The sequence below is a fragment of the Cebus imitator genome, unplaced genomic scaffold (assembly GCF_001604975.1).
Source record: "Cebus imitator isolate Cc_AM_T3 unplaced genomic scaffold, Cebus_imitator-1.0 Scaffold186, whole genome shotgun sequence".
NCBI classification, from domain to species: domain Eukaryota; kingdom Metazoa; phylum Chordata; class Mammalia; order Primates; family Cebidae; genus Cebus; species Cebus imitator.
In genome coordinates, this window is record NW_016107501.1 from 616,239 (window position 1) to 630,978 (window position 14,740).

Here is a 14,740-nt window from a genome sequence, read left to right on the forward strand (position 1 = left end):
TCCAGGACTTCAATGCATATCTGGACCAAGTGGACCTAATAGACATCTACAGAACTCTCCACCCCAAATGAACAGAATATACATTCTCAGCACCACATAACACATACTCTAAAATTGACCACAAAATTGGAAGTAAATCACTCCTCAGCAAATGCAAAAGAACAGAAATCATAACAACCAGTCTTTCAGACCTCCATGCAATCAAATAAGAACTCAGGATTAAGAAACTCACTCAAAACTGCACAACTACATGGAAACTGAAAAACTTGCTCCTGAATGACTACTGGATAAATAATGAAAGCAAGGCAGAAATAAAGATGTTCTTTGAAACCAGTAAGAATGAAGACATAACATACCAGAATCTCTGGTACACATTTAAAGCAGTGTCTAGAGGAAAATTTATAGCACTAAATGTCCCTAGAAAAGCGAGGAAAGATGTAAAATGCACACCCTATCGTCAAAATTAAAAGTGCTACAGAAGCAAGATCAAACGAATTCAAAAGCTAGCAGAAGACAAGAAATAACTAAGATCAGAGCAGAACTGAAGGAGATCGAGACACACACACACACAAAATTCAAAAAATCAATAAATCCAGGAACTGGTTTTTCAAAAAGATCAACAAAATAGATCTACTCCTAGCCAGACTAATAAAAAAGAGGGAAGAATCAAATAGATGTAATAAAAATGATAAAGGGGATATCATCAATAATTCCACAGAAATACAAACTACCATTAGAGATTACTAAAAACAACTCTATGCATATAAACCAGTAAATCTAGAAGAAATGGGTAAATTCCCAGACACTTACACCTTCCCAAGACTAAACCAGGAAGAAGATGAATCCCTGAACAAACCAATGACAAGGTCTGAAGTAGAGGCAGCAATTAATAGCCTACCAAGCAAAAAATGTCCAAGTTCAGATGGGTACATAGCCAAATTCTACCAGACATACAAAGAGGAGCTGGTACCATTCCTTCTGAAACTATTCCAACCAATACAAAAGAGGGAATACTCCCTAACTCATTTTATGAGACCAACATCATCCTGATACCAAAACCCAGTAGAGACTCAACAAAAAAACCTTCAGGCCAATATCCATGATGAACATTGATGTAAAAATCTTCAGTAAAATACTGGCAAACCGATTGCAACAGCACATCAAAAAGCTTATCCATCATGATCAAGTAGACTTCCTCCCAGGATGCAAGGCTGGTTCAACATAGGCAAATCTATAAATGTACTCTATCACATAAACAGAACCAAAGACAAAAACTATATGATTATCTCAATAGATGCAGAGAAGGCCTTCAATAAAATTCAACAGCCCTTTATGCTAAAAACTCTTAATAAACTAGGTATTGATGGAATGTATCTCAAAATAATAGAAGCAATTTATGACAAATCCACAGCCAGTATCATACTGAATGGGCAAAACGTGGAAGGATTCCCTTTGAAAACTGGCACTAGACAAGGGTGTCCTTTCACTACTCCTATTCAACATAGTATTGTAAGTTCTAGCCAGAGCAATCAGGCAAGAAAAAGAAACAAAGGGTATTAAATTGGAAAAAGAAGAAGTCATTGTATCTAGTTAACAGACAACATTATAGCAGATTTAGAAGACCCAATTGTCTCAGCCCAAAATCTCCTTAAGATGATAAGCAACTTCAGCACAGACTCAGGATACAAAATCAGTGTCCAGAAATCACAAGCATTCCCATACGCCAATAACAGACTAACAGTGTGCCAAATCAAGAGCCAACTCCCATTCACTATTGCTACAAAGAGAATAAAATACCTAGGAACACAACTAACAAAGAATGTGAAGGACCTCTTCAAGGAGAACTGCAAACCACTGCTCAAGGAAATAAGAGAGAACACAAACAGATGGAAAAACATTCCATGCTCATGGTTAGAAAGAATCAGTATCATGAAAATGGCCATAATGACCAATGTAATTTATATATTCAAAGCTATCCCCATCAAATTACTATTCACTTTCTTCACAGAACTGGAAAAAAACACCTTAAACTTCATATGGAACCAAAAACGGCCCCACAGAGCCAAGACAATCCTCAGCAAAAAGAACAAAGCTGGAGGCATCACAGTACCTGACTTCAAATTATACTACAAGGCTATAGTAATCAAAACAGCATGGTACTGGTACCAAAACAGAGATGAAGACCAATGGAACAGAACAGAGGCCTTGGAAGTAACACCACACATTTACAACCATCTGATCTTGGAGAAACCAGACAAAAACAAGCAATGGGGAAAGGATTCCCTGTTTAATAAATGGTGTTGGGAAAGCTGGCTAGCCATGTGCAGAAAGCAGAAACTGGACCCCTTCCTGACACCTTATACAAAAATTAACTCCAGATGGATTAAAGATGTAAACATAAGACCTAACACCATAAAAACCCTGGAAGAAAACCTAGGCAATACCATTCAGGACATAGGCATAGGCAAGGACTTCATGACTAAAACACCAAAAGCAATGGCAACAAAAATCAAAATTGGCAAATGGAATCTAATTAAACTTAAAAGCTTCTGCACATGAAAAGAAACCATCATTAGAGTGAACTGTCAACCAACAGAATGGGAAAAATTTTTGCAAGCTACCCATTAGACAAAGTGCTAATCCCTACAATCTACAAATAACTGAAACAAATTTCAAAAAAAAAAAAAAACATCAAAAAGTGGGCAAAAGATATGAACAGACACTTCTCAAAAGAACACATTTATGCAGCCAACAAACATATGAAAAAAATGCTCATCATTACACTTCATTAGAGAAATGCAAATCAAATCCACATTGAGATACCATCTCGCCCCAGTTAGAATGGTGATCATTAAAAATGAAGACAACAGATGCTGAAGAGGATGTGGAGAAATAGGAATGCTTTTACACTGTTGGTGGGAGGATAAATTAGTTCCACCATTGTGGAAGAAAGTGTTGCAATCCTTCATGAATCTAGAAATAGAAACACCATTTGATCCATCAATCCCATTACTGGATATATATCCAAAGGATTATAAATCATTCTGTTACAAAAACACATGCACATGTATGTTTATTGCGGCACTGTTCACAATAGGAAAGACTTGGAACCAACTTAGATGCCCATCAATGATAGACTGGATTAAGAAAATTTGGCCCATATAAACCATGGAATACTATGCAGCCAAAAAAAAAAGGATGAGTTCATGTTCTTTGCAGGGACATGGATAAAACTGGAGACCATCATTCTCAGCAAACTGACGCAAGAATAGAAAACCAAACACTGCATGTTCTCATAAGTGGGTGTTGAACAATGAGAATACATAGACATAGGGAGGGGAATATCACACACGGGGGTGGGAGGCTAGGGGAAGGTTAGCATGTACTTACCTAATGTAGATGACGGGGTGATTGATGCAGCAAACCACCATGGCATGTGTATACCTATGTTACAAACCTGCACATTCTAAACATATAGTTCAGAACTTAAAGTAAATAAAAAATAAAGAAATAAGGCAGAATCTCACTTAGGAGATCTAAGATACAAGTTTGGAGCAAGAATACAAGAAAGGGAGATGGATGCTGATATGCAAAGAGGTATACTGGAGCTTGTCAAACTTTTCTATTTCTGGCCTGGATTGTCCTACATAGGGACCAAATAGTCACAAATATGAGGGATAAGAAGAATGCTGACCAGGGATTCAGGATCAGTATATTTTACATTCTTCTTAAATAGGCCAAGTTGGGGCAGGTTGGGAGGACAATAAAGGCAAAAATGATGCAATTTAATATACTTTTTAAAAAAATCATTGAGCAGATTAATTCTAATTTTGACTTTGCTTCTCCTTAACTATTTGGCCTTCCTTAAAATAGGAATATGTTTGGAATGTATGGAGAATAGTAATCAAGGCAGCATTTGTGGATCAGATTGAAAGATCAGTTAAGCTGCAAGCTCATAGAATTAGAATCATGTCACTCAAAACATCCTGGCTTATCTTTTCCTGAAATATGCAATCTTTGGAAAATTTGAAACAGAGGAATTAATAAACTACTGACATGCATTTCTAGAGGATGTGGGCTGTTGTGTTGAAAATAGGAGATAGGAGATAATGATGGGAGATGAGTGAGCAGTTTGGTTACTGTACTTTATGGTGACTGGAATTAAAATGCTTACAGTAGAATTGGGAGAAGAATTGTATTCTAGATTCTGGATTCAGATACACAAATACTTTGAACTTTTGAAAATAAGGAAACTGAAGCTAATTTCAAGGACAAAACTCTGAAAAGAATTCTTGATTTTATATCACTTATTCTTACTGATTCTTCTGATAAATAGTGGTATAGGTGCATAATACAGAAGATTAAATTGGCTATTAGCATATGATTTATTACAAGTATGAAATTCTAAATTTTTAGTAGAAAAGTTTCACTGTATGCTTTGCTAATTTTGCAAAATGTTTGCAATGGTTTGACTGATGTGTACATTATCCTGCTAGTACACTGTCATAGTTAAGTATTAAAGTAATCAACACTAGAAAAATAAATCCAATTTATTTGGGGTCATATTATTTGGTCATTTATATAATTCACTGTAATGAATAGAAAGTCACTATGACACAGCAGATGAAAATTATGACCAGAATTTTTAACTTTAAAAAGCACTAATTCTTCAGACAGAATAGTTACAAGTTAGTCATGTACAATTTTGAAAGATAATTATTTTGAGATTTTCATAATAAATATTGTGCTATGCACAATAATGCCCTCCCCCCACCCCCCGTAATATGTTTATTCTTAATCCCTGCACCTGTGAATATGTAAGATCACTTGATTAAAGAGAATGAAGTGGGTAGATGGAATTAAGTATACCTTAAAGGAATCAGCTGAACTTGGTACAGGATAGTATTCTGTAATATCAAGATGTGTCCAATGTAATCATAATAGACCTTATAGGAAGGAGGCAGGTGAGTGAACATCAGAGAGGATGTGATGAAAGAGCAAGGTTGGGATGATGTGAAGACTCAACCTGCCATTCCTGCCTTTCAAGAGGGAAGAGCCAAAACTTTGGAGGGCCTCTAGAAGCTACAAAGTAGAAAAGCAATTATCACCTAGAGCCTCCATACATGAATGCCTTCTTCTAACACCTTGCTTTGAGTCCAATGAAACTAGCTTCAGACTTCAGAATTCTAGAACTGTATGGTATGATTCATGTTGTTTTAAGCCACTAGCTTTATGGTAATTTGTTATAGTAGCCATAGAAATCTACTTAAAATATAAATTTAATGTTTATCAGATTGATTATACTTACATTTGTAACTATTTTAGCTGATAATTTTTCAAGATTTTATTCTTGGAAACTGGCTTCAGTAAAAGAAATCTAACATACCTTCTAGCAATGGGAGATTACAAAATACCTTATTAGACATTGTCTCAGATCTGATTATTAAAAATGTCTCTTCCTCCTAACACAAAAATATACCAATCTGAAAATGTGTAGTTATACTCTGTCTTTATATAAATTTCAGGTTTCAATTTTATATAATCTATGTGGTCACTAAAACCACCATGTAAAAATTTAATCTAAAATTGTCTTAATTTGAAAGTGCCATGGGGCACCTCACAAACACAAATGCAAATTCTTTCCCTGAAATTATTTTTACTTGATACCCCACAGAATGTCCACAGATTTAGACCAGGTTACTAATGTAAGCACAAAAACAAGTAAGTAGATATGGAAAGCCACTATCATGAAAAGGTAGCAGAAATAGTAAATAGAATTAAATTCCAAAAACTTCAAATACGGAGTTTACAACTACGGAATAGAAAATGAGTGTACATAAATATAGATATAATTTAAGGACTGAAAAACCAAAGATCAAAAGATTATAAAAGTGCTCCAGGATATTTTTAAAGAACAAAATGGTAGTTCAAAAACTGAACTCACAGTTATATAAAATTTCAATACACAGATGTAATAGCATATAGAACAAAACTGAAGAGATGAAAAACAGCAAAATAAAAAATAAAAAAACTTTAGAAAGATCAAAGAGACAAAGCAGAATATTAGTCAATGTACCACAGTTATTTTGACAGTAAATTGCTCATGAACATTAAGAGAAACCTACATATGATAAAGTGCTTTCTTTAAAGTTCTGATAAATAATAACTATAAATTTTGGACTATGTATTAAAGTAAATGATCATTTCAGAATAAAGTAAAATTAAAGATACTTTCACCAATAGACCTGTAATTTAAAACAAAACAAAATGATCAGTAAGAAATAAATTTAACATATTGATCTAGGATTGGAAAGAAAATAGAGTATATGCAAAATAACTTAAATCTATATTTGTAATATTTTCCTAAACTAGTTATTTTATATCAGTCATTATCTTGTAATACTCTACAGCTTTTTTAACTGAGAGGCTTCATCTTAATTTTAAAAATAATTTTATAGAAAATCTGTAACAGCGAATGCACAGTGTTATAAAGGACAATTTGGGAATACTGTCTTAGAATTCAAGGAAAGAAAACAAAGAAGAAAATGTAACAAGTTCAATTTAGTGGTACAGTTTCAGTTGATAATCAGCATTTGGAGTATCAAAAGTAAATAAATAGAAAACATGCAAAGGTGCAATAGAATGATAAACTGAACTGAAAACAGTACTCCCATTAAAAAATGCATATGCAAAGTTAATCTCCCATTGCAAAGAAGAGAGCAGATGGATGTAATGGGTGTGTATATATAAAAATATATATACATATATATGTATTACATACACATGCATATATACATACATGTAATGCGTGTATATATAAATATATACGTATATACATAAACACAAATGTATACATATACACATATACACATTTATGTATGTATACATACATATACATATACACATATGTATATGAATACATATATGTATATATAAAGTAAAGAAAAATGATCAATGAGAAATAAATTTAATATATTAGGTAATCTAGGATTGGAAAGAAAAAGAAGTTTGTGCAAAATAGCCTAAATATGTATTTCTAATATTTTCCTAAACTTGTCCTATACATATAGGTATATACTGTGTATATATACATATGTATACGTGTGTGTATATATATGTATATATATATACACAGTATATATACATATGTATATGTATACATACATTTATGCATGTATTTATATATATAAATATATAAATAAAGTTCTGGTTACTATCCAACAAGAAAACTCTGTTGCCTAGTATAACAACAGTAACAACAACAAAATCAAAGAACCTTTTTTCTTATTTTTTAATATAATGAACATTTGTAACACAATAGTACCATACATATCTAAATACCTATGCTGGAAACTTTTAGGTTTCCTTGAGAGGTATTTAAATACCCATCTCTTACACAATAATAAAACTAGTAGACAAAAATAATAAAATCTTTGGTGAATGTTAAGGATGAGGTTGAAGTAACTGATATATTAGTACCAATTACATCAATATTGTAAACTACACCTTATATTCAAGGTTTTGTAAAACAGGTACATAACTCTTCATTGTCAATCCATTTCTCCCTGTCATTATTTTATATTCACAATTATATAAATTATAAATAAGTATATATTATAAAAATATATATTTATTTATTTATGACCATTGTATTGCACACAAATGAAGCTAAAACAAAAATTCAAGGAGGTGGAGTTGGAGCTTCTGACTAGTTGAAAATATATTTTATTCTCTAACCTTTAGCATTTTTTTTTTCTTGGTCATGCAGGACCCATTGAACCACACACAAAATTAGGACCCACTCTAACAGAATTACCCTATACAGAGCTAACTCCCTAATTATTTTTTCAAGCATAAACTAGGAATAAAACAACCCTCCATAATAAGGCAGGATGGAAACTTTCAGGTTTTGACATTGGGCAGAAGAAAGGAAAAAAAAAATCAATCAAGACAAAATTTTCACTACAAGTAGGTTCTCATGCAGAATTGTGTTCCACTGTAAATTTAAGGATGAAAATTGCTCCTCAGTTCCCAGTAGTAGTAAATGCTAATTTCTTCTAGAACATACTCAACAAAGCTCTGAAAATATTCACAGAAAAAATCCCAAGAAAGAATGAGTTCATCATTAAAAATTATAAGATAGCTCAGAAGACAAAGTACCATGTGTATGAGGCAGTAGAAATTATAGTCCTCCAAAGACTTAAGAGAAAGATGTCAGTGTGTTAAAAGTAGGAGGGCTTTTTAATCTATGGTAGAATTTGCTTTCAGTATGAGAATAGTGGAAAATTAATGAGGGTCACTTTATATTTTAAATATTGTCTATATTTTAATTTTTGATTCCATAAGATTACATTAAATTAAATGTTTTGATCCTTCTTAAATGTGTTTGATGCAGTGCATTCAAAGATCCTAAAGATCATACAGGAAAATTTGAGGATGATTTCCCATGTGTAGTTCTCATTCCTTTGACAGTTCAGTAGACCTAGCCCCTTGAGAACTTCATGTTATCACTTTAGCACTTTCTATCTCTATTTCAAGATCAAGGCTTTGAGATGTTATTGTCTTATTAGAAAGGAAGCTCTAAGGAGTCCGGAAATACAATTCCTGAGTGTATTACATTTAATTATAAGATAAAGTATGACATTGGTTTATCCTAGTTCTCATTTCCTAGTTAGTGACTTGTTATTAATAGATTATTTTACAATATGACAATAAAAGGATATAATTTTGATTAGTATGGCACCTTCCCAGGTAACATTTGCATTTCCTCTTCCAAGGGCTGCTACCTGTACACACACACTGAAAAGGAAGAATACATGGCTATAGTAGATACTGCTGGTGCTCTACACAGATACCCTCTAATGGAGCAGTGTACCCTCAACTTCTGAGAGTGATAGCTGCTAATGGCTCACAGTTTCCCAATTCTGAGAATGGCCCAGGACCCAGAGGAGCCTCTTTGCCAGAAAATGCCTAGAAACGTATGTTCTCACAAGAGGCAGCAACAGCTAATAGCTAATTAAGTTCAAATACAAAAGGCTGATCTTTGTCTCAAGGTGTGACAACTTTGTGGTGGTATTTATTTCCCAGATTTCTCTATGGCCTTTAGTTGAACTCAAACTTTTGCTTGGCTTTATTCCTTATCCCACTTCTTTCACCCTCTTACCAGTTTCATCTGAGAGTACTCCCTCACTAAATCCCTTGCACAATAATCAGTATGTATGGTTCATTATGTAGGAAGCTCATGCTAAGAAAAAATATGTGGAACTGTCATAGACTGCTATTTGTTATGGTAAATCATACACAGTGAAACATTTGGGATCTCCTCCTGCAGAACCCACAAAATAAAGTATCCTTTGCTCCTCCTGCTTATGCCACTCCATTATGTTAAGTGAATGTAGTTACGAGTGTAAGTATGTGCATATATAAAATCTGCATGTAGATATTTGTACATGTATGTATTAATACACCAAATGCAGTCACTGTGTGAAACTTGAAATATTTTGTGATTTCTAGGATAATGTTACTTTCAGCCAAAATAAAATTTGAACTGTTTATAGGGGCTAAATTTAGTAACAAGTTTTGTGTGTGCATGTGTGCATGTCTGTGTATTGTCTTCAGGTAAAGGTGAATTGTTTAGAGAAAAAAGTATCCAGGATTGTGTCAGGATGTTGGTATTGGTATAGCCATTATGTGAACAACTCGCCTATTAGAAAAGACATTATTGAGATTAAAAAAAAAAAGATTAATTTTATAAGGTTGCAGTTATACAGACTGAACATTTTTTAAAAGGAAAGACTTTTAAGTAGAAAAATCCCTCAATTATAATTAACCACAGACTAAAAGAATTTAAAATACTTTTTTCTTTAAAAAACAAAACAAAACAAAACACTGTTTTGTTCCCTTGTTCTTTCTGAAGTGCTTGCACATTGTTTATGTTGCTTTTATAACTTCGCAAATGATACCACTAGTTCCTTTTAACCATTGCATCTGATTTTAATGCCCAAGAAAGAACTTTTTTGATTGAATTCCCCCAGTGCTTCCATCGAAGAGTCAGATGGCTTCAGGCTTCATCCTTAGCACTGGCTTGGGCTCTGGGAAGCGAGACAGTAGAGTGGAGAAATAAAGATGTCTAAGGTCAAATTGTTGCATTTACTAAGCTGATGGGACTTACATTTTAGCTAGTTAGCTTTTTATGCATACATTCATGCATCTCCAATAAGCATTCCTTGAACATTTAATATGTGTGGAGAATGATACGAGCATCTCAGTGTATTAGAAAGGCGAGGCACATTTTCTTTGCTAAACGAGTTGCAAGTGCAGAATTGGAAGTCGAGAATAAAATAATATATCACTAAGCATCGTTTGCTAAGAGTCACAGAAGCAGTGGAAGCAAGGCCCAAGCACTTAAGAAAGAACAAGACAAAAAATAGAGATTTGTTTTAAAAAAAAGATTCTTAATTGTCCATGACCCAATTCATCATAAATGAAAAAATTCCTTACTTAAACAATAGAGATGACACCATAAAATCATACCCCGAGACAGACACTCACACATCAAAATATTAATTCGCATATTTTTATAGTCACAGATGTGGAAAGGTAAATTTTGAGGAAAGGGAAATCCAACTTTGTTCAGCTAAAAAGAAATAGAAAGATGTAGCTTAACTATTTCGATAGGCCATCAGAAATTTTATAGAAATTTCTATATCTTGTAATATTTTGAAGCAGCCATGTCAAATGTAGAACAAACGCTATCAAAATTCTATTCAATTTCATTTCAAAGCTTTCAAAATGTATTTTTGACTAGACTTGAAAGCATTTAATAATGTTCATCTAATATGCTACTCTTCTGCCCTGGGACTAAGGGTCTAAAAGTCAGAAACAAAAGACTCTTAGTTGGCAAAATCCTAAATTTCCATTCTAGTATATGCCCAATACATTCTTTGGATACCTGGTTTAGTATTTTTTTTCCTTGAAGGTCTTTGGATTTTTTGTCAATTGTAGGAAACACAGACCATATATATATATATATATATATATATATATATATACACACACACACACACACACACACATACATATATATATATACATACACATACACATACATACATACATATATATATATATATACATACATACACACACACATATATATATATATATATATAAGTATATATATATATAAGTATTTACAAATGAGGTGTTAATCTCAAAATATTATTGGGGTTTCTATATTTTATAACTGATTTTTGCCTACTTGATCTATCAATTATTAAAATATGTATGTAACAGCTCTAAATAGGATGATAGATTAGTCTCTCTTTTTTTCTGCAGTTCTGTCAAGTTTTGTTTATTTTGTGGCAATGTTGTTAGATTCCTACAAATTAAAAACTTGTAACCTCCTAGTGAATTGAAATGTTTAGAATCACAAATTGACCCTGTTTACCTCAACAAAGTTTTATGTCTTCAAATATATTTTTACATGAAAATTAGCATAGCAATGCCAGCTCCCTTTTGCCTAATATAGCTCTGGTGTATAATTTTAATCATTTTTTATTTTCAACCTTTCTGCAGCCTTATATTTAACTGTTGTGCACCTTATATGCAGCACAGCCTCTTTGAATTGTTTTATTCAGCCTTTTGTGTTTCCCTTCTGGTAAGGTTCTCTTTTCCTCTGCCATGAAACTGGGGCTTTACTCATGACCTGTTTAAATTCTAAGCTGAGGTGTTTGGAACTACACAGGTAATAGGAATATTCTCTGCTAAGGTAACACATTTTTAGGGATAATTTAACCTTTATATTCAGCATCAAGATTTCAGACTGGAAATTTTTCTTGTATTTGCTGGAAAAGTTGGGTATCTTTTAAGTTTACTCTGAGATCTCATTTTTTGTGGAGCCTCATTTATATGTAGAGGGCTGGGAGATGTTAAAAATAAAAATATATATTTCTCATTTTTTTTTCAAAAGCAAGAGTCCATATTGAATTCCAATTTTTTACTCTCAAACACTTATGAAGTACTTAATAGATTTCTGTGCAATGCAAGATAAATGCGCCAAACCCTCAACAGACTTTCTGTCTACCTTATTGCTTGCCTCAGTCATTTCATTACAAATGCAAGGGTGTAATTCATATGCTTGTCATTCATTCATGGCATCACTTGATACTTGCCTGTTTGTTTATAGAGCGGAGTGAAGGGAATGAAATAATGGAAAGGACAATGTTGTCTTCTCGATGTCCCATAAAATCAAGACCTTCTATCAGTTTTTGGCACATGTATTTTAATCATATATCTGAAGGACCCAGCTATTCTGCTCATTTCCCTCATGTTCTGCACTGTTCTTCCTGAGTTCAACATTGATTTACTGCTTTTACCAACTCCATTGCATCTCTTACCAAAATTTATTTCCCTAGCAGCATGTCTCAGGTTTCAAATTATATTGATTAGACATCCTTGAACATACAAACTCACTTTAAACTCAACATTTCTGAATCTTTACTTGTGATTTTTCCCTCTAAATACATCAGACCCATGATCACACGGTCCCCTGAAGATAGATTTCCTGCTGGAGCATATTAAGTGTACATTTTTATAAGGTGCTATATGCAGCAGACATTCACAAAGTGGGAGAGACAAAACTATCAATACTAAACCTCTTCAATGCTCTCAATTCTTTTTTTTATAATTTTCCACTATCCTTTTAATCTTGGAGTATAAAATAATATTAATTTAATCTTATATTTTAAGGGAGTTAATGTTACAAAAATCCCCCTCCCTACTCCCCGCCAAATGTCAGAAAATACTCTGACATAATCCAATTACCTGGTTATTCATGGAGTCTATTCTTAAAACTTCTCTTAATAAGAAATTCATCTAATTAGAAGACAATCACTTTCATTGCTAGCTAGTTCTGTTATCTTTTTAAAATTAAATAAAATTTAAGCTATGTCTTCTTTCTCTCTCTCTCCATCTTAATTCTAGCCTGATTCCCTGAAATTTCACTATGACTAGTGAAATTTCACTTCCACTAGTGACATTTTACTCAAATAATTATTCACAACTATCAACTAAAGTTAGAATATAATTTTCATGATATCACCTACTTACTCTACAAACAAAATGGGGTCTTCATGCTTATTTGGTCAAATTCCAGCTCTCATTTTTCAGGATTATTACCTCAGTTAATTCCACTTTATGATAGAATATTCTGCCACCTGCCATTGTCAAACCAGTCTGCATATTTTGATTACATAGAAGTCATTTCAAAAACATCCATCCTTGGATGTCACCACATAGCAAGGAGACTTGGATGGGCACTTTAGAAGTTCCTCAGGTGATTCTAAATGTAGTCATGTTTGACACCCAAAGTTAAGTTCTTACAAAACCTTCAAGTTCTATCATAATCTCTCAAGTTTTTACTACTTTGTAAGGCTTCTTCTCATATTCCAGTCAACACATATTTCCTCCAAGAATAAAAGTTAATATGTAATAACTTTATCAGAAAGAATTTTCCTTATTGGAAAATAATAAAGTACTTTAACAGCATATTGGGCCTTTACAAAACTTTGTGCTCCCATTTTCCTCTTTCATCTTTTATCCATAGTGAAAGCTCTATTTTCTGATCTTTAGTTCCACTACAATAAAAGATTAAGATCAACAGTTTCCATCTGAATTAGCATTTTATTAAGTCAATGTGTTTATGCTCTCTCTCTCTCAGAGTGAAGGGAACGAAATTATGGAAAGGATAATGTTGTCTTCTCTCAATACATATTATTTTTCTGGTTCTACCCTTAAGTGACTATACATAAGTTGGATAATACTAGGATATAGAAAGAATTTTTTTTTTTTAAGTCAAGACCCATTGGTGTGCTGTATTCAGGAAACCCATCTCACATACAAGGACACACAGAGCTTCAAAATAAAGAATGGAGGAAGATTTACCAAGCAAATGCAGAGCAAAAAAGGCAGGAGTTGCAATCCTAGTCTCTGATAAGTTGGACTTAAAACCAACAAAGATCAAAAGAGACAAAGAAGGGCATTACGCAATGGCAAAAGGATCAATGCAACAAGAAGAGCTAACTATCCTAAACATATACCCACCCAATACAGGAGCACCCAGATACATAAAGCAAGTTATTAATGACCCACAAAGAGACTTAGACTCCCACATAATAATAGTGGAATACTTTAACACTCCACTGTCAATATTAGATCAACGAGACAGAAGATTAACAGGGATATCCAGGACTTGAACTCAGATCTGGACCAAGTGGACCTAATAGACATTTACAGAACTCTCCACCCCAAATCCACAGAATATACATTCTTCTCAGCACCACCTCACACCTACTCTAAAATCGACCACATAATTGGAAGTAAATCACTCCTCAGCAAATGCAAAAGAATGGAAATCATAACAAACAGTCTCTCAGACCACAGTGCAATCAAATTAGATTCCAGGAATAAGAAAGTAACTCAGAGCCACACAACTTCATGGGAACTGAACAAATGGCTCCTGAATGTTGATTGGCTAAACAATGAAATGAAGACAGAAATAAAGATGTTCATTGAAACCAACGAGAATGAAGATGCAACATACCACAATCTCCGGGACACATTTAAAGCAGTGTCTAGAGGAAAACTTATAGCAATAAATGCCCACATGGGAAGCAAGGAAAGATACAAAATTGACACCCTATTATAAAATTTGAAAGAGCTAAAGGAGCAAGACAAAAAA